Source organism: Protopterus annectens, chromosome 3.part1 (genome assembly GCF_019279795.1).
Source record: "Protopterus annectens isolate FY-2018-M chromosome 3.part1, PAN1.0, whole genome shotgun sequence".
NCBI lineage: Eukaryota > Metazoa > Chordata > Ceratodontiformes > Protopteridae > Protopterus > Protopterus annectens.
In genome coordinates this window covers 140,778,905-140,804,786 of record NC_056732.1, presented here as the reverse complement: position 1 = coordinate 140,804,786, position 25,882 = coordinate 140,778,905, and the positions used below count along the sequence as shown (strand labels likewise).

Genomic DNA, 25,882 nt, shown 5'->3' with positions numbered 1-25,882 from the left:
GTGGTGTCTGGTGTTGCTATTGGTGCATGCTTTAGTGACTGCTGAGGATAGATGCTGCTGTTTAATGGCTTAGGCGGTCTTTGAGGTTTGGGAAGGATTCCAAGTTCCTCAGTATGACAAGTTCTATGTGTATGGTGAGTGGTACATGTGAAGGATATAATGTTGTCTTAGGATGCCCATATCTTCTAATCTGGCCACAGAGGCATTAGGAAATTGCAACTTTATGCTATTTTAACCTGTATTAGGGTGGGTTATTATGGTTTAGTGGCTGGTTTTACAGGGGTCTTTTGGGTGGTGTCTAGGGTTAAGCCAAGATGTAGATAGTGCTATGAACTGGTATTAGTACTGTGCACCTTGCCAGCTAGCTGCTCAAGGCTTAACTCTGCCTAGACTGAGCCTCACTGTGTTTCAAGTTAAAGTTTTAAATACTAGCTTTGTAGGTAAATTTTACTATCTTAAGTGTTTGCTACTGTACTGCATTTATAACCACCTCTGCAGCTCCACATAAAAGTGCCAATTTATTGCAGACAGGAAAAAGGTGAAGACTGACTCCTGTGCCATCTGGCCAGTAAACACACACTTTGAGCTCCCTGGAATGTTTCCCATCTCAGAAAGACCAGGCAAACATTGTGCCACAAGATGGATGATCCCGGAACAACTTAATGTAAACACACAACAAAAGTAACTCTCAAGTGCAATTCAACACCAAACAAACAAGTCCCTGGCTAGTTTACCCTTCAATAATGATCACTGAAAACAACAAGTGCAAGTTCAAAAAAATCAAGAAAATAAGCTTATCTTAGCCTGGATGACTCTAGATGCAGTAGAAACACTTGTAAAATAGTCTTGAGCTTTGTGTGTATTAAATATGGACAATTGTTATATGTTGTGTATTGTTATATGCTCTTATCTGCTAGAAACAACATTTGATATTCTTGAGACCACTTTTTCAGCTGTAAAAAATGGGCAATGCACTCTTTTGGTGATTTTATTCAGATCTGTCAGGTATTTGCAGTTATTTTTAAAACTGTGAATGTGATGTTGTCCTCTTCATTCCTCTTCACGAATGGGTCTCTGATCCGACTCAGCCACTTTTTCCAGGCTTGAATCCGACTCTCAAGCTCCTGCATTTACCCATAATGCAGTACACCAACCCCAGCACCTCAGATCACGTGTGCTGCAATCAAAGCCAGATGGAAGATCTGGTCTTTCGTAATTTATATTCTGTCAGTCTTTTCAACCTTTAATAATTAGAACTTATTTAGTGTGCTCCTTCTGTGTGTTAGCGTTAGTGTGTTAGTTTTTCTAGTTTGAGTCTGTAAGTTATGATTTATAGAGTTTTTTTCTTGTAGTGTTTTTTGGCAGTTAAGGTAATTTACTGTTATAGTTGTTAGAGTTGAGATAGTTTACATAGTTTTCTTAGAACTAGTTGTGAATTTTTGTACAGTTATTCGTAAAAAGTGTGTGTGATAGCTGGTAGAATTCAGTTAGTGCTGGCAGTTACTGTGACTTTTTTTTGTTTTTGTGTGGCTTTGGCCAGGTTTGTCAGGTTAGCAGTTATGTCAGACAAACCATCTCCAGGTTTTAAATGTTGCGCTTCAGTCAAGGTGCCCTCAAGGAGTGCATCTACTGTTTAGGTGCGGACCATCTCAAAGCAAATTGTGACATTTGTGCATCCTTCAATCCACGTGCACTGGTGGATAGGCGCAACAAGCTTATCTTTAGGGGTCTTCTTCCTTCTTCAGCATCCAAGGCTCATACCCCCTCAATGGCTTTGTCTTCATCCTCCAAGGAGTCTAAGAAGAGGTCTGTCTCTGCCTCCCTGAGACCCTTTGGAGCCCAAAACTAAATCTAAGAAAACTTTGGATTTGACTTCCACGGATCCTAAGAAGTCTACTGCTTTACTGGATCCACAGGCCTCCTTGAAGCTGACTGAGTTCTTCATCATATCTCCTCCAGTTTCTTCGGCTCCACCATTGGATCCTAGGGCTCTGGATCTGAGACCATGAAGCAGGTCCCCAAGCCGGCTAGGACAGTCCCTTCACCAAAGCCTAGGCATTCCAGACCTCCCTCGTTGACTTCTTCTAGGTCCTGTAGAAGATGATCTGAGGCAGATATGGACATGATGATGAGGATATTCCTCAAGACCCAAATTCAAATGGGGGTAGTGTCCGCTCCATGCCCTATCGAATCCCTGAGCTACCTGGCCCATACCATTAGAACTCCTTCTCTGTTCCGGCCCTCACCTTTTCAGATGCAGGTTTCAGAACTCCCTAGACTGTTGGTGTCAGCGCCAGGGAAACCACCTTCCTCCACTCTGATGGTGCCCATGATCAGCCCTGATCCTATTCCTTCAGAGCAGAGTGGATCTCAGAGCTGAGGTGTCAGTGCTGGGTCCAGGGAAATGAGGTCGGTTCCATCCTTGTGTGAGCTGTCTCCTCCTCTGGGTGCTTCTGCACTTGACAGCTAGAAGGTCGCAGATCTGTAGCGAGTTCTGACTGCCTCCCCCTTGTTACTTTGGAGCAAAGGGAAGTGGAAGGGACTTCTCCAGGCCCATCGGCTTTCCAAGTAGTGGAAAGGGTATTCTCCATTGGTGGAGAATCATCTTCTCATGGTCTGCAGCCTATCCCTTCACCCCTGTTAGGTTGTGGTATTGAGCTTACTCATCCTGCTTTGAGCCATCCCACCCCGAGCAGTCTCCATGCTCTTCCTGCCTAGGAAAAATCCCCTTCTTCTGCTACTTCCCCTGAGTATCCCATGGAGGAAGTCCCCCAGAAAAAGACTTGCAACAGTAGGCACATTGGCTCCCCTATGGAGTCATTGACCGAGGTCACTGACTTTGATGAGGGAGAAGGATCCCCTCAATCCCCACCTGATGACGTCTCCTTCAGAGACATTCTAGAGATCCTGAAGTAGAAAGATGGGTGGTCTGTCCAACCTCCTCCTAAGGAGTCAGTGTTCTTGGAGGCATTCAGGGCAGGCCCATCTGCGTCCTGGGTGACCCCCCCCCTCCAGCGGGTGATGTTGTTGATTTGGTATCCCACCAGGCATGGAAGGAACCGGATACTATCAAGCTTATCCCTAAATGCCCTGATAGGTTCCTGGTCCCACTGGATGATAGGAAACACTGGAGCAAGGGTCCTGTAGTTGATGCCATTGTGGTGGAGGCAGTCATTAAAAAAGAACTGGCAGAGGAGGCTACCAATGGCCATCTGCCTAACAAGGAGTCTAGAACATTGGACAGAATCACAAAGTGCATTTACATCTCTGCCACTTTCACTCTGTGATTGTTAAATTATTTAGCTAATTTTACCTGGCTACAGAGAGAGCTGATCAAGGAGCTCTCAGCTTCTTTTTCTAAGTCCATGCCTGAGGAGCAGCTTAAAAGACTTTGTCCCAAGCTGGCCACTCTGTCTTCCATTGCTAACTCCTTGATAAGACTATTTTCCCCTACAGCGGAAGGTACCTCTCAGGCTGCTGGTTCAGGCCTTATCCCTAAGAGGCACACCTGGATGAGACTGTGTGATTTTTGTGGAGCCCTTGAAGGTGTCCTTTGTTAATGCCCCTTTTAATGGCTCATCACTGTTTAGGCATTCTGTTAGAGAGACAATCACCTGCTGCGAAAAGGATGGGAAGACCCTTTCTGCCACGTGGATCAAATTTTCTATGGCTCAGAAGTCCTTTTCGAGGAACCAGCATGGAGGCAAAAAAATGTGGTTCCACCAATCCCAAGGGCCTTTCCAGGACTGGTGCACTGGGATCCCACTTCCAGAGGTGGGGGGGTTAATAGTCGATGTCACCCTAGAGGCAGTGGAAGACCTCAGAACCAGGACTTCAGGGATACTTTCTCTAACAAGCTCTATCAGTGCTCCTGAAGCTCTGCCTGACTGTCTGGAAGCAGTCGAGGACAACTTTCCTTGCACATGGAAGCCTGGACATTCTTGACAAACAATTCAAGGGTCCTAAAAATAATATTCAGAGGCTGATGTCAACTAAAATATCCTTCATGGATTCTGGAGCCAAGTCAGGATCTCCTCTTTCATCCATCAGGATTGCAACATCCCAGTCTTCATGCCCTCAAATTGACCACATAGTTTCTCCACTTCTAACCATAATAAGACTGTCCAGGCTTGCTTCCCCAGTTCATAGCATCATCTTACCCTCATAAAAGGGTTCAACGAAGAATGTCTACAGCAGTAAATGGAAAAGGTTCGTTGTTCGGGCTGCTAGTAAAAATATTGATTCCCGTCTCTTCACCAGTCTCAAATATTTTACTTTTCCTTAAAACCCTGTTTGAAGAAGGAGCAAGTTTCTCTACCATCAAAGACCAGCTAGCTGCAATTTCTAATTTTCACACAGCTAGTCAATCCCACTCCTTGTCTACCTTTAGATTATGAAAAGCATTTATGAAAGGTATCTTTTTATTGAGAACCCCCCCATTAAAGATCCTTCCCCACCTTGGGACCTCACTTTCATGCTGCAGATTTTGACTCAAACCAGCAGCCAGTTGTGACTTGAAGTTTTTGTCATGGAAGGCAGTCTTTTTAGTAGCCATTACTTCGCTAAAAAGGATTTCTGAGCTATAGGCATTTTAAATCTTCTTACATAATCTTTCATAAAGATAGAGTTTCACTCCATACCAATCCCTCCTTTATGTCCAAAATAGCTACAGAAAACAACATTAACCAATCTGTTCAGTTACTCATATTTTTTCCCAATTTTTCCAGTAAGGGAGAGTACATTCTACATCTCCTTGATGTTCATAGACTATATTTTTATTTACATAGAACAAAACTGCACAGGAGGTCAAACCAACTGTTCATAGCCTTTTCTGCTAACAAATTGGGTCAGGCAGATTCAAAGATCACACTGGCCAAATGGATCACTGACTGTATCACCTTCATTTATTCTCATAGAGGTTTAGAATTACCTTGAACTTCAAGGTTGCATTCTGCAAGATATATGGCTATGTTTTCTGCTTTTTCATCCAGAACATCTATTGATGATATTTGTGTGGCAGCCACCTGGTCAAACAATCTTACCTTCATTGCGCACTACAAATTGAATAGGACTTCTTTTGGCTCAGTGGTACTCCAGCATATCCTTCAATGAGGGCCACCCAGGAACCACATAGCTGTGGACTCTGACCCATTTGTGTGGAGGAATGAAGAGGACAAGCATCAGATTAGAAAGTTATGTCTTACCATAGCTTGACATCTGTGTTAATCATCTTCATTCCTCCTCACTTTCCCACCCAAACACCCCCCTACTTTAGTTTCTAGAGGATCTAAGGGAGATTGCAGGAGCCTCCATTACCCTTTTCCTTTTTCTCTATCCTGTTCATTTTTATCTATGGAAGGTGAATCAGCAGACTGGATCTGAGGTGCGGGTGTGGGTGTAGTGCATTATGGGTAAAGTGAAGAGCTTGAGAGTCCAATCCAAGTCTGTAAGAAGTGGCTGACCCAAATCCGAGGATCGGATCCAAGACCCATTCGTGAGGAGGAATGAAGTTGGACAACACAGATGCAAAGCTATGGTAAGATATAACTTTCTAATATTACTATTCACCCACTCTGCTTGTCTCTAAATGCTTCTGTATGATACCTAGGATCTTAACAAGATTTAGTCTGTCCATAGCAACAGAAAGACTCACCACCACAGGTGTTTCACTTTGACGGTTTTTGAAACTCTCCTAAGCTCTTCCCCTCACTTTCTTGATGCTCCTGTCAAATAGCTCATCCTCATATCTCGCTTGTTACTAACAAGCTTTGGAAGAGTTCTCTTTTGCTTAACTTTTATTATTGTAAAAGACGCTCTTTCATTCATTATTATTTAGTTAGATGGTGTATCTTTATATCTGAATAGTTAGTTTACATTTTTGTTGTTGTTGTTAAAAGTTTGTCAGTTAAGATATCTCTCTCCTATTCCTAAGACAGACCTTGACTTTTTAGGCCATTCCTTCCTCCTCCCTCTTCTAAAAATGTTTCTGTTCTTTACTTAGCTGCCATTTCTGCATCTAGAGTATATTCTATAAAAATTGTTGAGCTGTTGTTTGAATAGACTAGTTTAGCTAGTCTACAGTCCGTGTTTTCTTCACCTACAATTTTTGGCTGTTAAAATTGTAATACTTGTTGTACTTACTACTGTATTATTTTGGTGATGAAAGTATCATTGATTTCTGTGCTTAATGCTGTCTTTTTTTTGTTGCAAATTCAGGTGTTTAGTGCCCTTGTTGCGTACATTTACAGTAACATGGACAAGGCCACCAATACAAAAAATGCACAAGTTGTGCATAAAATCTCTCCAGGACACAATGACCTATGTGCCATGTGCCCTGGGGAGGGATTACTTATCATAGAACTATGAAATTTGTAAGAACTTTGGTTCAAGAGCAATGCAAGGGTACAGAAATTAATTTTGAAAGGTCTTCCTTTAGAAAGTAGGAGAGAGGAAAGGAAGTAAAAAAAAAAAAAAAACAGGAAAAAAAAAAAGATATTAAGTTGGTGGAAGAGATTACACCACTGTCCCCCAGAACTCCCCAGAAAGTAACCTACCCCCACCAGACCTCCTCAAAAAACAGTTCCAGCATCTCCTCTTTGGGTCTTTCTACTGGAAATGTTTTCCTTTATAATCCCAGTCTAAGGAGAAGAGTCTGCATCTCTTCCTTGGAGTGGGGATTTTCCTGATATTTGGAGTCTCAGCCATCTTCAGCATTGTTAGCTTTGTCTACTAGGTACAGAATAACTCCCTGATCATTTTGATTAGGTAAGGATGAGAACAGTATTGATTAAGGGACAAACTGAACTTGCTGTGTAATTTCTTTCCTCTCTGTCTTCAGGGCAGCTTCAGGATCTCTTCCGTCACCTCCCATACTTCTACCCCTGGCCCATTTTATGCACACAAAGTATTAGAGCAAAGTGTGGTGACCATGCTGTTCATATTGGCACCAACAATTCTTCTTCTTTTACTTGTCTGATGGCATTGGTTCCTGTGTCTGTGACACTGAGTCAGTTGGTGCCAGTGGCCACTAGGCCTGATATCAGTGTCAGTAGCTCAGCTCCGGGATTTGCACTGGCCCACTTGGTGCCATTAACTGTGTCAGTGTCATTGGCCTTTACATCTTCTGTGTAGAAGGCCTCCTTGAATTTATGTCCAATCTTTATTTCAAGTTTTGGCACTATCACATTCGCATTGTCAGTGACAGTGATAATGCTGATGTCTGTAGTGGCAATAGTTTGACTGACAATGATGACATTAGTGTCATCAGTTTTAAGGAAGCCTCCTAAGTTGTCAGCAGTGGGACAGCCACCCCCTACATAGGCCCTACTCCAAGACACCATTTAATTTAGTACCTTGAGTATGTCATCCTTTTCCCAGAAGGACCTGGAAATGAACAGCTTCATTAGATCCTGGCAATCTGGGGAAGATTTATTTTTCAAATAGAGTTAACTCCTAGCATTCTGAGAAAAAAAAACATGCAAGAGCAGGCACCTAGACTCTCACATAGAATCTCCCAACCAAGACACAGATCTCAATGAGGTGGAGGCTTCCCCATAATCCCTTCCTAAATACCCCAAATTTGAGGAAATCCTTGAATTAACGAGACAGGAGTTCATAGTCCATAGACCCCCCCCCCCATCTCCACTAAAGATGAGATCTTTCAAGAGTTTTTTTGGTTCTCCCCATGTCCAACTTGCATGGTCTCCTTCCATGACAAAATGATAGATTTAGCTGTTTAAAGGGCATGTCATGAGCCAGATGCTGCTGAGTAAATCCCAGTTTAACCAAATAAGAAATCCAGGCCTCCTTAAGACAGACCACACTGGTGTAAGGCTCCCCTTGCTGACTATATTGTGGTGGTGCCTGTCACCAAGACAGAATCTGCTGAGGACAGCTCCTCACTATGTGCCCCAGATAAAGATTCTGGGGTATAGTTTGAATTGGAAAGTGAGCTTACATGATCAAGTACCTTTGCCATAAAGGCCTTGAACTACCTTTCATGTATGACACGGTTACAGTGAGACCTAGCAGAGAAAACACTCTAAACACTGAAAAAGTTGTCATATAGTGATCTCCATCAACAGAGAGCATCACAGGTTGGCATTCATGGACAACTTAGTGCCATTCACTATGAAAATAATTCACACCATGATAGATGGAGCAATGAGAGCATCTGGGACAGGTTACCATGAGGAGGCTGACTTGACTCAGACTTTGTGGTTTCACAAAAAACATGTCCCATTTGATGTTTCCTGCTCTTTATACCCCAGGAGAAGGAAAAGCTGCATATGAAAGAGCAAGAAGGAAAGATGCTTATGGCAAATGGGAATAAGTTCATTACCCTTCCCCCAGGGATCCTATGCTAGTAATCCAAGGGGCATAAACAACATATACTTTAAGAAATCTCAATACCGCCAGTATGAGCAACACTCTGATAAAGAGCAAAATCTTGAAGAGAAGGGCTAATGTATATCTGTATGAAAGAAATTCGAACAGTTGCTTTGCCTGCCCCCCCCCCCCCAAAAAGGAAAAAGAAAAACATTCTCCAGTAGGAAAATGTGGAAGCATAAAGAAAAAGAGGAAGTGTTTTTTTTTTGGTTTGATTCTGAAAATCATCAGACTTTTAAGCAGACAAAAGGACTAAACTTTTGATTAAATTAATTTAATAAGCAGCTATGGTATGTACCTGGCTGTACTTTTGACCCAGTGCTGCTGTTCACAACATTCTTTGGATTTATTAGTATAAGCTCTAGCAGTTTTCAAAGTACCCAGTTTTTGGGTCATTGGTTCAGCAAATGCAATTTTACAAATGTTCCACCATGTCAAATGAACTGGTTGGCAGATACCTCATAAACAGAGAGTGTTAATTCAACAATGGGATCTGGATAAAACCCTTGTTTCTAAGTATACTCCATCATTGGGGAGCCTGATAGATAACTGAGTAGTAAGCAAAAGTGCAGTCAAAAGTGACAACATTCTGAAGTGTGATCACAAAAGTTCAGGTAGTCTGATTTGTATACTGTGTGAGATTGTGATGTTTTGGAAAATTCCCGTTATTCTGAAGTACCATGATCTTGGAGTTAGTATATATAATTCTTGGAGCTGTAGTAATGTAAACCCCAACATCAGAGGCTTTGCCGACCAGTGCAAAACACTTTGAGAGAGTTAGAGCAAGTTTTTTTTTTGTTAACTCTCACTCAGAACTCGCACATTTTGTGATCATATTTTTCAGTGTCTAACACTATAGCTATATAATGTGTTCTTTGACCTCACTTTGTTCTGATGAAGTCTTTGTTGAAGTATTTTAAGACAAAAGCTCTTAACTGAGTGTGGAGTTTTGTTTGTCTTATTTGTGTTATTTAATGATTTACTATTAAATGTGTCTTTGTTTTTTACCTGGAGTTGTTTTCTTGAGATGGACTTATGACCACAGCTCCATTTTTACACCATGTAATCAGTAAATGCAAAGTGATGGTTAAAAATGTCTAAAGCACTGATTAATTGACTGATAATCATCTGATATAGTAGCAGTTAAGCAAGGCTGCCCTATTTCTTTATATGTGCACTTTTAACTATGATCCTAGATTAATAACAATGTGATTGTGCTTCTGAGGCATCAGTAACTTTGAAGAGATGTAAAATTACTAGCATAGATTCTGCTGATAATTTAAACTTTGTTTAAACTAGACATGAAGTGCTGCAAGGCTTACACTGTTGTGAGGTAGCCTTTTATTTGTGTTTAAGTGCAATACCATAGATAAGAAATGTATTAGATATAGCAATGTGCACATGCACTGCAATATAAGGTAACAACAGGGAAGCAATACTAGATAAATCTATATTTTCTAAACTAATGATGGACTTAATATATTTCTGCACTTACTAAATAGTATGTTCCTTAGCAAATTAAATCAACACACTCTTAATATTACTGCAACATGTTCCCTAACTATTGTCATTTAGAAATCTTAACCATTGCACATAAAACTATTAACGCTTGACTAAGGTTTAAATGGATTTTCAAAAGATAATTATTATGGGAGAGGGTTCATTATAGCATATTTTCAGGCTGTAATATAGAATAAGGAAACACCACTGTTTAAAATCTTCAATCGGTTCATGTAAGCTACACAGGCTAGAGACCACTCTAGTAGTTGCACTAAAACGTCTCTTCTGTCACGTATTATTTGAAAGACATTGTAATCTGCCAATTTTAGTGCCATACCGGATTTGCTTGCAACCTTGATACTGTTAGAGCAAACACTTTTTTTGACATCAGGTTATTGCCATTGCAAATTATTGAGTGTGAAATAACCCCTGTTGGCAATTTGTACAATCTGACCCTTTGTTTTGCATATTTGATGCCACCCTTAGAATCAGAGTCTCCATTTTATAATTCAGTACTAATTCATACAAGTTCACCTTCATATAACATACATTTTGATTTAATTTGCTTTCTTGATTTCTTTACCCTTTACCACTCACAGCAAAGTGAGTTATGAAATATTGTAGTGGCCTGTTTTTGATCTACTAATGAGTCAGTACATTTTTGCTGCTGTTCTCCTTAAGTGTAACTGTAGTGCCTGCACAATGACTGGTAGGCAATCAAATAGCAAATAATGTAGCAATAATATTTTGGTTTTATAGTGAATTAATTCAGCTGAACAAATTTAAATAACTTTAGCAACATATACACTGTGTCATAATAATTTATAAGTAAATAAGAAGCAGCACATCATTTGTTCACAGCTTGTCCTGTGTGCCATCTCTTCTACTTGATTTCATTGTAAAGTATTTTTTTCAATCATCTTTCTTAAATTTACACATATGACAACGGCAATCACACATTTATATAAATGAAAAACATACAAAATGATATCACTTTAGTTGCAAGCAGTTTACATCACAGACACCATTGAAACAACTGTAGTTGTAAACTTTATACATCACTTATAAACCATCCAGTCATTGTCAGTTAAGCATTATATAGCGCATTCAAATCCTGCCTCTGAAACCTTGTTCCTGCTCTGCATATATTGTTCCCACAATTCCCATTTTGATCTCATTATAAAATATTATAACTGTTGATGTTTAAGGTTCTCATACTATGGGATGTTTTTTTTTTTTAAGTAACTAGCAATAACAGTGTATTTTAACAGGTAGTGCAAGCAAATTCCTGGGTTCTCGAGGTCAGAAGTTCCATACCTTGTGTGAAGAAATTAGACACTTTTTTTTTGTACTAGCATGTCTGGCTGAGATTTTGTACATAATTTCAGATTAACATGTATATTATATGCCAGCATGACTAGCTATGATATTGTAAATAAGCTCATACATGTTGAGTTATTATTTGTTTGTACAGAATGTTTTAAAGACTTGACCAGTGTCCTTTTACATTTCTAACTGCATATTTGTGAAAAAAGGATTCTAAAGGCAAATTGTCTCTAGATGATGTCATCAGAATATTGACAGTTGCCATGTGTTACTGTCAGGAGCTGAAAGACAGGAAGTAACTTCAGTAAACAGCTGTTAGTTGTTGTTTGTCTTTCGGCTTTTTTCCGGTTAGGGGTCACCACAGCGGAACTCCGCTCTGCTAATGATTGGCAGTTGGTTTTTATGGTGTTGAGTTGCCAACCCGGCACCCAACCTTCAACAAAGGCACGCCCATTCAACACATGTCTTTCGAACGCCCAATCGGCCACAGGGAGGACATGCAGACTCCACACAGAAGGCACTCACAACCCAAGCTGAGAATCAAATGGGAGAACCTCTTGCTGTGAGGCAGCAACACTACTGCTGCACCACTGTGGAAGTACAGTAAACAGCTGTTAGTTGATTTTAAAAATATGAAATGAAAATTAGAACTAGAACAGCTGTGACAGGCTAATCTGTAAAAGAGCCTGCTGAAGTCAATTGTCAGTTACAGTTGTGAGTGGGTCACAGATGTACTGCCCAGTGGATACCCAAAAGGACTCATGAAGCACTGTAAGTCTGCCTTTGCTCTGTTGTAGTAATTTAGTTTAGATCAGAGACAGTGTTGTTTAGTCAGATAGGAAATTATAACTAATCAGTTAGATCAGTTAGAGTTTTTCTGAATGATGGATTTCCGTCCTACAGTATTGATTTCATTTTCCTGGTGACTGAGTTCTGTTTGTTTATTGGAAATTACTGTTTTATATTTTTAATCATTTTGTTCATTATTAAATATTTTATTAACTTACATTGTGGCTGATCAGTCAGTGCTTTCTTTAGTGATTTGAGAGTGCTTATACCTGCTTTGATAATTCCCAGGTCCACTTGGAAAGCCTGGCTGCTTAAGTCATTTGCTACTGTTTGTTTTAATATCTAATTTTCATAATTGGACACGCCTTTAAAAGGACATGAAGATACTCTGGTGGCAGCATTACTATATTATTGTGGAGAAGGGACACAGTTGGAAATCTGTGTCAGGCTTTCCCGGAAGTGTTTGAATGTGAGATTTAATTTATTTAAATGTGAGTGCATCAGAGGTCTTAAACTGAGACACATTGCTCTGAAATGTGTAATGAGTTACATTAGGGGTGGACAGAAGTATACATTCTGGTCCCAGGCTATTGAATATGTTCCTGTTGTGCTCTTGTGGGAAAATTGTGAAATATTACTCCTGTTTAAATGACAGTCTGACATTGGAGTCAGTAGTATGGATTGAAGCTCCTTAGTTACTGACCCAGGATAATAAGGAACATCACATTATTTGGTGGCAATTCAGTGGGATGTTATCTGGACATCAGAAGGAGTGCATAAAGAAATACCTGGACTGCATCTACTTTAATCCATAATATAGGACAGACTTCCTTTTCATTGGATCATTAAGGAAGTTAAGGTTGCCCTGGTGTCTCTGAAACTTAACTCTTATGATCTTAGCAGCAGGAAGGTTACAAGGGAATGGTCCTTAAGTAATTAGACATAAGCAGGCCACTAAACATACTTCCACTATTCCCATTTTGTCTTGCTGTAATGTTTTCTTTCTCTCTCTTCTATCTCGATAATAGGCCACGCTCACAGTTGCTGTCCCTATAGCAGCTACTAAAATGGAATATATAGTATTATCCCCCATTTATGCTATCCCCACTGACTATTTATTCAATCCCTTATCTATTTCACTAAGAATCCTCTGATGGTTTCCCAGTGCACTGTTGCCTAAGGGGGCTATACAATATGTATGTCTGTTTTTCCTAATATCTAAACAATGCTCATATATATGATCTCTTAACCTCCTACCAATGCTCTTTAAGAACATGTCATGTTTTGCGATACACACAACCTCGGCTTTCTAATTATTGAACAAATCAGGAAAGACATTCAGGGAAGGATTATGGATGAACATTTGAATGAGTTATGAGACTGCTCAAGATGAGCTGTTAAAAAAAATGGTAGAGTTAGAAGGCAGAGCATATAGAGAAAACCTGAGATTTTTTGCTGTACCAGAGAAACTGGAAGGAACTGACTGTATTAAATTTATGAAAATGTAAATAAGAAACTGTACTGGTATTAGTAGGGTTTGTTACCTGAAAGAAAATGTCGAGTGTAAACTCTAATCCTGGCCATGAGAACGCATCCAAGACCTGTATTAGTAAAGATGTAATCATACCAGCGGAAGGAGTTGATCCTGATAAAACCATGACAGAAGAGAAAATTATTAAAAATTGGAGACAACAGAGGGTTGTGGAAAATGATTATTCATACCAGAGAGGAGAGAAGCAAATTTATCCCAGCAGTCATGGAATGTCAAGAGGCAGGTGTGATTCAAGCTGCTGTATCCATCTTTCTTCAGAATATCTTTTCCTGCATGATCAAAGACATGTTTGGATGTCGAACAGGCTAAAGAGGTTACTAAAAAGTTTATCCAACAAAAAGTGAACCAGCAAACAGAAGAGATTTTGCTTTTCATTCTTCTGACAATAAAGTTCATAAAGAGACTTTGCTAGTGAAACATTTTCCAATGTTCCAAAGAAAATGGTTTAGAGACAGAAAAAAACACAGGTTTTGACCTCAAGAATCAGAGTTCCTTGGTCTTAAACCACAGTTTAGTGTTGGGAGGTGGAGAGGAACAGAAGGAAGGCAAGCAACACTGAAATTAGTGAATAAATGGTGACTATAAAGCATAAATTATATTTGTGAAATAAGGATTTTCAAGAAAGAGTGGCTGAGAAGGACTGGACTTTTGTTGACTTTGTTAAGGTTGTGGATGGACTGTAATGCATTTACTTCATGTTTATAAAAACACTAAAGAGGGAAAACAGTAACTGTAAATAAAACATTTTTTGTTCTTATCAGTATTCATATAAAACATTTCATGCTATAAACTGCATGTGATATATAGTAAAGCAATTTTATGTAGTGTGTAGTCTGGGGTATTTTAAATGTAGAGATGGTGTTTTCAGTGACTGTGTGTTTTACAAAAATTAAACAAGTACTTTTTTAGTTGTAAGAAATATAGGCTTTGCAGTATAGCAAGAGAAGAAAGGCTGGACAATAGCAAGTTTAAGGATGTGTACTTGAGCAGCTGGAGTTTGCAGTCACCAGTCCTTAGAATGCATGTGAATAGTTGCATGTGCTAAGAGTGAATCTGTTGATGTCATTGTTATTTGCATATGAATATTTCTGAAAGAACTGATGGTGGCATGGGGCTGTATGGTACTTATCTAGGACTGCATGGATACTGCCCGTGCTTAATGCTAAAGTACAGTAATTGCACTGTCTGTATGCCAGAGTTCTTGATCATTACTGAAGACAGGCTGGTGATTGCAGTGTGACAGAAATGGACTTGTATACTAATTATACAGACAGTAACAGACTTTCTCGAGTGAAAGTAATGAGCTAGCCTGTTAATTGTACTGCAGGTAATATTTTATGTTAAATATCTTGAGACAACTATACTTAATAGAAACAGTTTTAGTCAGCATTTGAAACACTGCCTTACAAAAAAGAGAACTGGTGTGATATTTTCCTGGGTACAGGCTGCTAGGTGGTAAGACATTTACCTGTGGTACATTTGCTTGGGGACACATGGCTGAAGTGAAATTCAGCTGTTGCGACAAATGATTATTGTGAATTCATTGGGGGCATGTATAAGTATGTATTTTCATGGCCATAGCTTCATTAACCAAGTGCTCAAAGGAAAAATCATGTCCATGGTTCCTAAAGCATTCAGAGATAGCAGACTGTATGTTAGGCATCACCAAAAGAATACCCATTGAGTATGTCAGTGACCATAAAAATGCAGTATACCATGGACATTGCCTTTATGAATGATGTGTGTAGACTGTTAACTCCTTCACAGTATACAGGGAACATGAAATAAAATATATACTGGACCATAAGTGTTACTACAGCAGCATGCATGATTTCCACCCTGCTGTAGCACAATTCTACACGTTATAGTTCCATAAAAATGTACTGTAGACAAAGCACAATGCATTTTATTTCCCCTGCCTCCATGTACTTGGTTATTGAAGCCATGGTCATGGTGCTTTACACTTCTCTGTGCCATCAATGAATATGCAACAGCCATATGCATCTACAGCTAAATTTCACTTCAGCAGTGTGTCCCCATTCAAATGTACTGCAGGCAAATGTCACTTGATCTAGCAGCCCAAAACCATAATTTCTCTTATTCACCTGGCTGGCAGCTTTTGGGGCTTAGAAATGTCTTAACTTCTTATTGCAAAGTCCTACTTGTAGTAGCTAGAGCTTGAATATACTGTGGACTTAAATGTAGCATATTTTCAAATAGATGATCTCTCTAAGCTACTTATCCTCATCCATGTTACTGTTTATAGCCAGTGATAATCTGCCATGTGTTCAGTGAAGAAAGTTAGCTCCCATCTCCTAAACAAGAAGTTGTTCCTCAGTAAGAGCATACCAGTAGCATTCCGTCTATGAATACATTTTTAAATGGTCGTGAATTGTCTTTCTGTACACACACACACACACACACACACAAATAAATTCATGAACCAAAATCTGAAGATACTTTTAAAAACAAATTTCTCATACAAAGGATAGGATTGACCTACATCATCCATCTGTAGTGATACTGAGTTTTCTGCACCTTGTGATAAGTGCTGGCATACTTTACCTTACCAGGAACACACACAGAGATTAATCTAGCATTTGACCATCACATGCCTACACTAGTGAGGAAATCATTCTAAGTTATGCAGCTTATAAACAAAGGTATGGCATCTAGGTCCAAGGAAGTCATTGTTCCACTGTATTTGGCATTCATCAGACCTATAATTGAGTACAATGCCCCCTATGGCATGTACCTAACCAAGCACATCCAAAAATTGACTCCTAACTAAATGAATACGGGGAGTAACTATCATGCCCTCTGCATACTGCCTCAATGGCCTATCCCTTGTCCTCTGCAGACTGCCTCAATGGCCTATCCCTGTATCCTGTCTCTTACAGGCTATTGAGGGGAGATTTATGCCTGTCATATGAGGCATTGTCGGACCCCACCCTGATGGACCTCATGCATATCTGCAAAAGCAATAGCTCCAGAATAACTCATTCTAATGACATAAACCTTACCTGTGATATAAATAGGACCTGCTGTATGACCTGCTGAAGAATCAGGTATGCATCCCAGAGACTACTCCTTCTCTGGAACAGGCTTCCCATCCATGTGAAGCAGAGTTCCTCCCTAATCCAATTCAAAGTGTAGCTTGGGCAATTGGATGGGGAACAGGAAATGCATCCCTGGTTTGGCACCAATGTCTCTAATGGACATAGGCAGCCTGTAAATGGTTCATCTCCCAGGACCCTGCTTGTAAATGTTTCATCTCCTAAACCCTGCTTATACTTTATCAAGGGTACCAGAACTTGTCAGAAATTTAGAATGCATGACTAGGCTTAAAAAGGCTCTTGTGGTTATTAGCCTAGTACATACATTTGAACCTATTAACCTACTGAGTCTAATCTGCATACCTCCTTTCAATGAAACATGGTGCCAAGAGTAATGCTATTCACTACAGAAGTAACATTAAGTCCTAAGCTCAGGTCATTTGTATAATCATAATATAAATAATAAATGGCTGGATTGCTGGCAGCCCTTCTGAGTTTTCTTTTTTTTAAATACTGAACAGTTTACATTTTTATCATTTCTCTACTAATGCACTCTATGCTAGCTTTAAAAACAGCATGTAGTAGTAACTGAAACAAAGTTATGCATTTAACAATGAAAGGGTACCTCCTAATGCTAAAGTACAGCTATCAGCAACAAGTAAAAACAGTATTCAAAATGAAACGCTGTACAACAATGGCCAACAAAGTAAAGTTCTCTTGGAGAATAGGTAGTGTGGTTAAATGATATAAAACTTAAAAGTGCAACATATATAGCAAAAAACTTGCATACATTTGGAATACATAGGGACTGTTTTATTCTACATCAAGATTTTAACTTGACATGAAGATTTTAACTTTTCCTACAATAAAAGGATTTTAACTGCCATTAAAGCTAGAAGCTTTTATTTGATCTGTTAGACTGGTTAAGCTGTTATCACAGTTCATCACAGTCACATAGCAGCTACTACATCTTCAGTGTGGATACTTTGTATATCAGACCAAAAAGGTTGGATACTTTGAAGCCATCATAAGACTGGAAACTTTGGAGCCATCATTTCACTATGGTATAACTGCATTCACAGCGTGAATATCTTGTAAGTGCATTTAATTTAAGTACTGGAAATGTATGCAAGTTTTTTGCTATATATGTTGCACTTTTAAGTTTTATATCATTTAACCACACTACCTATTCTCCAAGAGAGCTTTACTTCATTGGCCATTGTTGTACAGCGTTTCATTTTGAATACTAAGTTATGCATTTAATGTTATAAGTAAACCAATCTATATATGCTCATGACTAGAGTAAAAACAATGCTGATATTATTGTAACTTTAATTTAGGGTCTGGATGATGCAGTGCACCTCCATGCTCATATCAAAGAGCAGTGCCCTTAAAGTTGTGTTGGAAGTAGAGCATGGTTTACAGAACAACATGCAGGCAATGGGCCACTGTCACACAGCTGTACTTTTAAGGGCTCTATTCTTGAAGTTTCAGCTGTACACCATGTGCCTTTGCTGTGAACCTCAGAATTTGAATTGTAAACTGACGTTAGTATGGTACATATCATTTTAGGAATCCATATCTTATGTCCTTCTAATCTGGGTATATTTATACAAAACCGCTGAATGAAAAAGTGGTTCCATTTTCTGATGCAATCTGCAGTTCATTTAAAACCACAGAATATGACTGTTCACTTGCCAGAAGTTATTATTTTGTGTCTATCATATCACACTTCAAAAGGCATAATGATATTTTGTGTGAATTTAATGTGGAGCAAACCATTTCCATGTTTGTTGAAAAGCTTGCTACAATACTTAACTGCATGTACAATACAAAATAAATATTTGTTGTGGTCACAAGCAGCAATGGCTGTGCTGTAGGATTTATCTCAAAACATATGAAAAGTATTTTGTTGTGGTTTTCCATTCAGAGTGTACACTATGCCGCATAAGCAGTTTAAATAAGAAAAGAGAATTATTATTTTCATTTTTTGTTGAAATTTGTCTAAATATGGAAAGTAACACTGTTAGTTTCTAGAGTCTGGTTTATATTATCTATCATGTGTGACATAACAAATTTCACTTGCAACAAACCATCATCTTAGTGAATTTGCAGTGTTGTAGCAGCATATGTTAAAATGATAATTTTCTAACCTGATACATTAAACATATGTTTTTGATCTTCCACTGCTGAAATGCACTCACTATGTCAGCATTAATACAGATAAAAATCTTCCTAATATTTTGTATGTTCTGTCAGTAGGTTTTGTTTAAGATGTGAAACACTTCATATAAATCTGCAACTTTATGATGGGAATCGGTCACTGCACATTTATTTGGAAAGGATTTAAAATATTTTGTGGAAAGTATTTTGTAGGAAGTCCCTGTACACTTCAGACTACATACTTGTGAACGTAAACATTTTAAAAGATTATGTCTCTTTTTAGATCCTGTTTATACTTTAAAATAGAACACAGCATGTAATTATATGTTTTATATGATGTTGAACAACTACAGAGAATCATATGTACTTGTTTGCTTTCAAAACAAGCATCTGAAATCGTATACAAAGCAGTTATTCATGTCTCCTTTTTGTTCATACAGTTTTCTGGATTACCTCCTGAACTTCAGCATGTACAGAAGAGTCTTGTCCAGCCTCCCAACCCCCTATGTTATCCTTTAAATCCCTTTTCCACTTCTGATGCAAATCTTGACTTCCTGAATGTTACACAGCAAATTTGATTGTACAGCCAAGGAAATGAAGCACCTTGTAATGCAATATGTTACCAGAGTGAATGCACAGCAGATGTAGGATTTTCATTATATTATCTGGCTGCAATCCTCCTTTTTTCACAGATTACCTTTGGGCCATATAATGATGGTACTGGGTATATAACTAGTTATCTCCAGCCATATCCCACAGCTTTGTATTACTTACAGGCATAAGGCCTTGTGACTCCTAATGTGCTGACATAAAATATTGCTGTGTTGTGTGTTATGACAAATATATCTTCAGCCAAGTAGATAAAAATGTTCTAGTGTTATATGGATATCTCTGGGCTTAGCCATGGCTAAGTGCCATTGTTGTTTCTTTTTTTTGTTTGTTTGTTTTTTTGTCATACTAGTATCTTGCATTCAAAACATTTTGCCAGCCTAAGAACACTTTCTTTAACTGTTATCTTTCCCTTATCAAGTGAAGGCCTGTACTGGTACTTGTATTCTCTTTATCATGAAATCTGTATGTAGTTTCCCATGCTATTCCAGAAAGATCTAGAGCTACTTCACATATACTTGTGTATCCTGAGATGGATCACCTCATTTGACATTATGCCAACAACTGCAGTATCTCTTCTTGGCTGTGATTTTAGTATTTGAATGGAATTGTTTGCCTTTTATCAGTCCATTATCATCTTTTCAGACAATAATACTCTGCTGTATAGTTTTGTGTCAGTGAACTGAAGTTATGGTTCATAAAGGATATCTTCAGAATAGGGTTGTCAACTTTTCATGTCAAGAATTCTGGACATGTACATGAAAGCAAAACGCGTGCAGAATAGAAGGGTGCATTTAACCTCCCCATGAGGGGATTGTCATACAAAATTACTGCGCTCAATCAAACATATTATTGTGCTCTTCAATGTCAGTGACAGTGTCCCTTAATTCTGGACTGTTAAGAAAAATTCTGGACAGTTGACAACCCTACTTCAGAATGAATGTCCACACCATGTCCTCCAGAAGTGTCTTCCTTTGTCTTTGAGTGATAATTGATATCTAGAATTTGCCAATAGGAAAAAGTCATCAAATTGTACAGTATGTTTCTGATTTTGGAGTTTAACTCTGGCCACTGAAACCCATTTTGTAGCCACTGTAATGTAACAGATGCATTGCAGAGCAAGGGTCATAACAGTTAGTGTGAGGTAAAGACAAACCGTCCATTAAAACAGCCCATCACTGCATCAGCTACTCATATTTTAATCCCTTCTGCACAATTAGCTAATACTGATTGCACTCTAAATGTCTAACTGTCCTACTCTGCTGCTTCTACTTAAAATACTTGCATTTGTCCTCCAAGACCAGCTGTACGTTAATCACCAATGGCTGCCATCATGCCCTCCTGCTTTCTAACTCAGCTTTACTAATGTTCCAATCTATACATTATCATTCAACTTCATTAACTTCCCACCTTCCATTTCAGTGTAACTAACCATTTCTACTCTGATATTTGAAATCAAGCATCCACTTTTGCGTCTTTCCTTTATCTCCCTCTAATTCAACAGTCTACCACTAAGGAGCGTATCGCCTGAATTACCATTCATCTGCTCCCATACCTTACTTTCTTGCCTGCCTTCTCATTTAATCAAAGCCCTTTTCATAATATTTAATTTCATCACTCCATCAGCCATATAATTCCTCCCTTTTACAGTTCTAGCAAGACCCATACATCTGTTTATAAACTCTGTTTACCAGGCTTATTCTGCTTACCATCTGTTATTCACATTTGCATACCTTCCTTTCTGCCTCTCATATTCTTCAAATCTACTTAATTAATTATGTACTTGTAATACACTTTTCTTCTTAAGTCTCAAAAATTATTAAAGTACATATTTACCATATTTATCTGCTTATTCTGTCATCTTTAGGATAAAATGTAAAACATGTTTGGTGCTGCATAGAAAGTTGTGTACTTTCTTCTGTATGTAGAACACATGTAGAGACATCTGTAGTGATCTGGAAAAGGACTGCAAAACTTGCTCAAGTGCATGTATGGCTCTTACAATGCTTATTCTCATATCTGCTTTATTAATATGAGCACCAAGTGCTTGAGTTTCATATACTTGCTGCTGATTGCTTGGGTAACATTATACTTGCACTTGGCAGTGAGTTGTAAAAAAAGTGTATTTGCCCCTTGCACCTCCCAATGTGGGGGCAAGAGCCCACACCCCTGATCTATTAACATACTGCAGTCAAGATTGCACAGACTTGAAGAAAGTATATTTAACAATCTATGCGTTTGAATGATTTGCACTGACCTATACAGGCCAGTGTTCAGCTGCAAGCAGATGTGATACAAATATGTTGAATGCTGGGTAAGTGAAAGACAACCCTTTCTCTGTTGTTGATGGCATGCATTCTATTTTTATGATGATCCTCACATGTACTGAATCTGACTGCCTTGTATCTTAGCTATGTGTTTCTATATGTTGTTCTCTCTGTATATTGTCTATTGCTGTACTGTTGTCTGCTACTATCCTAAATGTACTATGTAAAATCTTATTAAAATATTATCAATTTTCAATTTACTATTATTATCTCAGTATAATTAAAATACTGCTATTTTTGAATTGCCAACTAGCACAGGTCATAGCTGGAAAGGGTCCTTGCAACAGCTTGCCTATCTATCCAGTCAACAAATCACTCAATCAGGCAAATAATTAATAAAATATATTTGTTTTCTTGATGCTTATTAATTAGAGCTTTTCTCCTTAAGTCATCAGTGGACTGCACCAAGTTCAACTATCCCAATCACTTAAACCAGTGTGGAAATAAACCATCTTTCTAGATAAAGGCATCTTTTAAAACTAAAGATTTCTGTTAATTTTTTTTTTGAAAAGATCTGTACTAGATATGCATTATCTAACCTTTGAGGGCAGACTGCCAGTTGTAGAAATGTTATCCTTCTGCCTCTGGGCAAGTTTCAGTATGTGTTAATTACAGAAGAGCTACGTTGTTTTTTTTTTTTTTTTGTAATAATTCACTGTTTAGAAAGCATAAGGTAGTTGCTTAAGGTGTAGGTGGGATGGCAAAAGTGAACAAATATTGTCTTAATGCTTGATGGAATTCTTTGTTTTGGAAGAAATATACATTATGTCCTTAGAAGGTTGCAGCAGGCCAGTGGCTGGTGAAAAAATGTTTTCATTTCCTTTTTTTTTTTATGTGCATGAGTGGGCGGCTGCAGTGGTTAGCATTGCCGCCTCACAGCAAGAGGTTCTCCAGTTCGATTCTTAGCTGGGGTGCCTTCTGTGTGGAGTTTGCATGTCCTCTCTGTGGTCGCGTGGGTTTCCTTTGGGTGCTCCGGTTTCCTCCCACATCCCAAAGATATGCTATAGGTGGACTGGATACTCTAAATTGGCCCTAAGAGTGAGTGCGCGCATGCGTGTGTGTGTGTGTGTGTGTGTGTGTGTGTGTGTGTGTGTGTGTGTGTGTATGTGTGTATGTGTGTATGTGTGTGCCTTCTGTAGAAGGCTGGCAACTCAACACCGTAAAAACTCCTTTGCCAATCATGAGCAGACAGGTGATCCACTGTGGCGACCCCTAACCGGGAAAAGCTGAAAGAAGAAGAAGAGTGGTTAGTTCCAATCAAATATCCTGTTATGCAGTGGATATAGAAAGTTTACACACCCCTGTTAAAATGTCAGGTTTTTGTGATATAAAAAATGAGACCACAATAAATCATTTCAAAGTGTTCCCACCTTTAATGTGATGCTATACCTGTACAATTCAATTGAAAAACAAATCTGTTAGGGGAAAAAAATATAAAAAATAAAAAAACGTACAATATGCTGGTTGCATAAGTGTGCACACCCGTAAACTAATACTTTGTTGAAGCACCTTTTGATTTAATTACAGCATTTAGTCTTCTTGGGTACACACCTGCCAATTCAAGAGACAACAAACCCCAAATAAAGTTCAGCTGTCCTAGTAGGATTTTCCTGACATGTACTTAGTTGCCTGCTACAACAAAAGCCATGGTTCGCAGAGAGCTTACAAAGCATCAAAGGTATCTCATTGTTGAAAGGTATCAGTCAGGAGAAGGGTACAAAAAAATTTCCACAGCATTGGATATTCCATGAAATGCAGTGGAGACAGTCATCAAAAAGTGGAGAAAATATGGGAGAACAGTGATGTTGCAAAAAACTGGATGTCCCTCCAAAATTGGGGAAAAGACTTGCAGACGACTCCACAATCATTTGTGCTTCCTCATCTATCCCAACTCTTCTAAAACTCACCCAAGACTCTTTCACCACCACAGAACAATGGATGAAAGACAACCATCTTGCACTCAATGCTGCTAAGACTAAACTTATGATATTTACCCCCTCCAAAACAAATTACTTTGATAGATCTCTATTCACTATCACCAGCCAAAACAACACATCTCTTGAGCTGGTATCTGAAGCCAAACTACTGGGTGTCCAAATTGATGACAAGCTCAAATTCAACTCCCATCTGCTACTAAATATAAAGAAAACTCATCAAAAATTGGGCATGCTCTACCGTCACAATCGGTTCCTCACCTCATCTACCAAAATTACTCTCTCTACCACATTTCTCCTTCCCTCCCTTCTCTATGGTGCCCCTCTTCTTACAAACCTACAATTTTCTCAGAAAACCAAGCTGTCCTCTTGTTACAATAAAATAGCCAGATTCGCCACCAGTAACAAATTATCCACCCATCACTGTGAACCTCTCTTCCAACTCAACTGGCTAGAGCTTCCTAACTACCTCTCCTACACTCAGCTCACCTGTGCACATAAACTCATTTTCCAGTCATCCCTCTGTCCCTCTCTCTCATCTACCTTCAAAATGCAAACAACTCAAAGACTTCTAAGATCTAATAATCAAAACTTCATTGAAGTTTACAGACTCTTACACCCTCCTGGACAAAACCTCCTGTCCTTCTCACTAGCACGCCTATGGAACTCCCTCCCCCCCTGCATTCGAACCATTACCAACCTACCATCCTTTAAAAAAATCCCTACACTCTCATCTAAAATCCTCTTGGCAATGCTGCTGTACACATCCCTCATAACCTACTCGCTACTCCCAACACTTCTCCTCTTTTCCTTTTTCTCAAAACCTAACCAGCAAATTCATGCTGGCTTCTAGCATATAACTCCTTATTTGTACCCTGCAATCTTACAATGTTTTTCTTTAATTTCTCATGTAAACTATGTGTGTAACATAACCTTTGTATAATCTGTATGTGGACTGTAATCTTTGTATTATCTGTATGTGGAGCTTTTCTCCCCAGGACTCCATTGAAAACGGGTTCTTTAGGCCCAATGGACTATCCTGGTTAAACAACTGCAAATAAATAAATAAATAAATGAAAACTGGTCAGGGAGGCTGCCAAGAGACCTACAGCAGCACTGAAGGAGCTGCAGGAATTTCTATCTTGTATACTACATGTGACAACAATCTCCCATATTCTCCATATGTCTGGACTATGGGGTAAGGTTCCAAGATGGAAGCCTTTTCTTACACACAAAAACATCCAGGTCTGGCTAAAATTTGCAAATACATCAAGTCTCCCAAAAGCATGTGGGAAAATGTGTTATGGTCTGATGAGACCAAGGTTGAACTTTTTGGTCACAATTTCAAAAGGTACGTTTGGTGCAAAAACAACACTTCACATCATCAAAAGAACACCATCCCCACAGTGAAGCATGGTGGTGGCAGTATCATGCTTTGGGGTTGCTTTTCTTCAGCTGGAATTGGGGCTTTAGTCAAGGTGTGGAGGGAATTATGAACCGTTCCAAATACCAGTCACTTTTGGCCCAAAGCTTTCAGGCATCTGCTAGAAAGATGAAGAATTACACCTTTCAGCATGACAATAACCCCAAGCATACATCAAAATCAACAAAAGAATGGCTTCACCAGAAGAAAATTAAGGTTTTGGAATGGCTCAGCCAGAGCTCAGACCTAAATCCAATAGAAAATCTATGGGGTGACCTGAAGAGGGCTGTGCACAAGAGATACCCTCGCAATCTGACAGATTTGGAGTGCTTTTGCAAAGAAGAGTGGGCACATATTGCCAAGTCAAGATGTGGCTTGCTGATAGACTCCTACCCAAGAAGACTGAATACTGTAATTAAATCAAAAGGTGCTTTAACAAAGTATTAGTTTAAGGGTGTGCACACACAACAAAGTATTAGTTTAAGGGTGTGTACACATGCAACCAGCGTATTGTACATTTTTTTTTATATATTTTTCCCCTAACAGATTTGTTTGTTTTTCAATTGAATTGTACAGGTTATAGGTCACAGTAAAGGTTTAAAATGATTTACTGGGGTCTCGTTTTTTTTATATCACAAAAACCTGGCATTTTAACAAAGGTGTGTAAACTTTTTATATCCACTGTATTCATTTTGTCATAGTTTTACAACTGATGGTATGGATACTAGACCCAGAGTAGAACAATTTTGCTCATCCTGAGGTTTACTCATTGCTTCAGAAGTAGCTTTAATTATGTTTCACGTTTAACGTATTAC

The 25,882-nt window shown here is 38.9% G+C and overlaps 1 protein-coding gene across 1 annotated transcript in view; it reads left to right on the top strand.

The window, feature by feature from the left end:
- Positions 1 to 25,882, top strand: part of ODAD2 (outer dynein arm docking complex subunit 2) — a 1,637,397-nt gene that overhangs the window by 922,090 nt on the left and 689,425 nt on the right. The window lies entirely within an intron of this gene.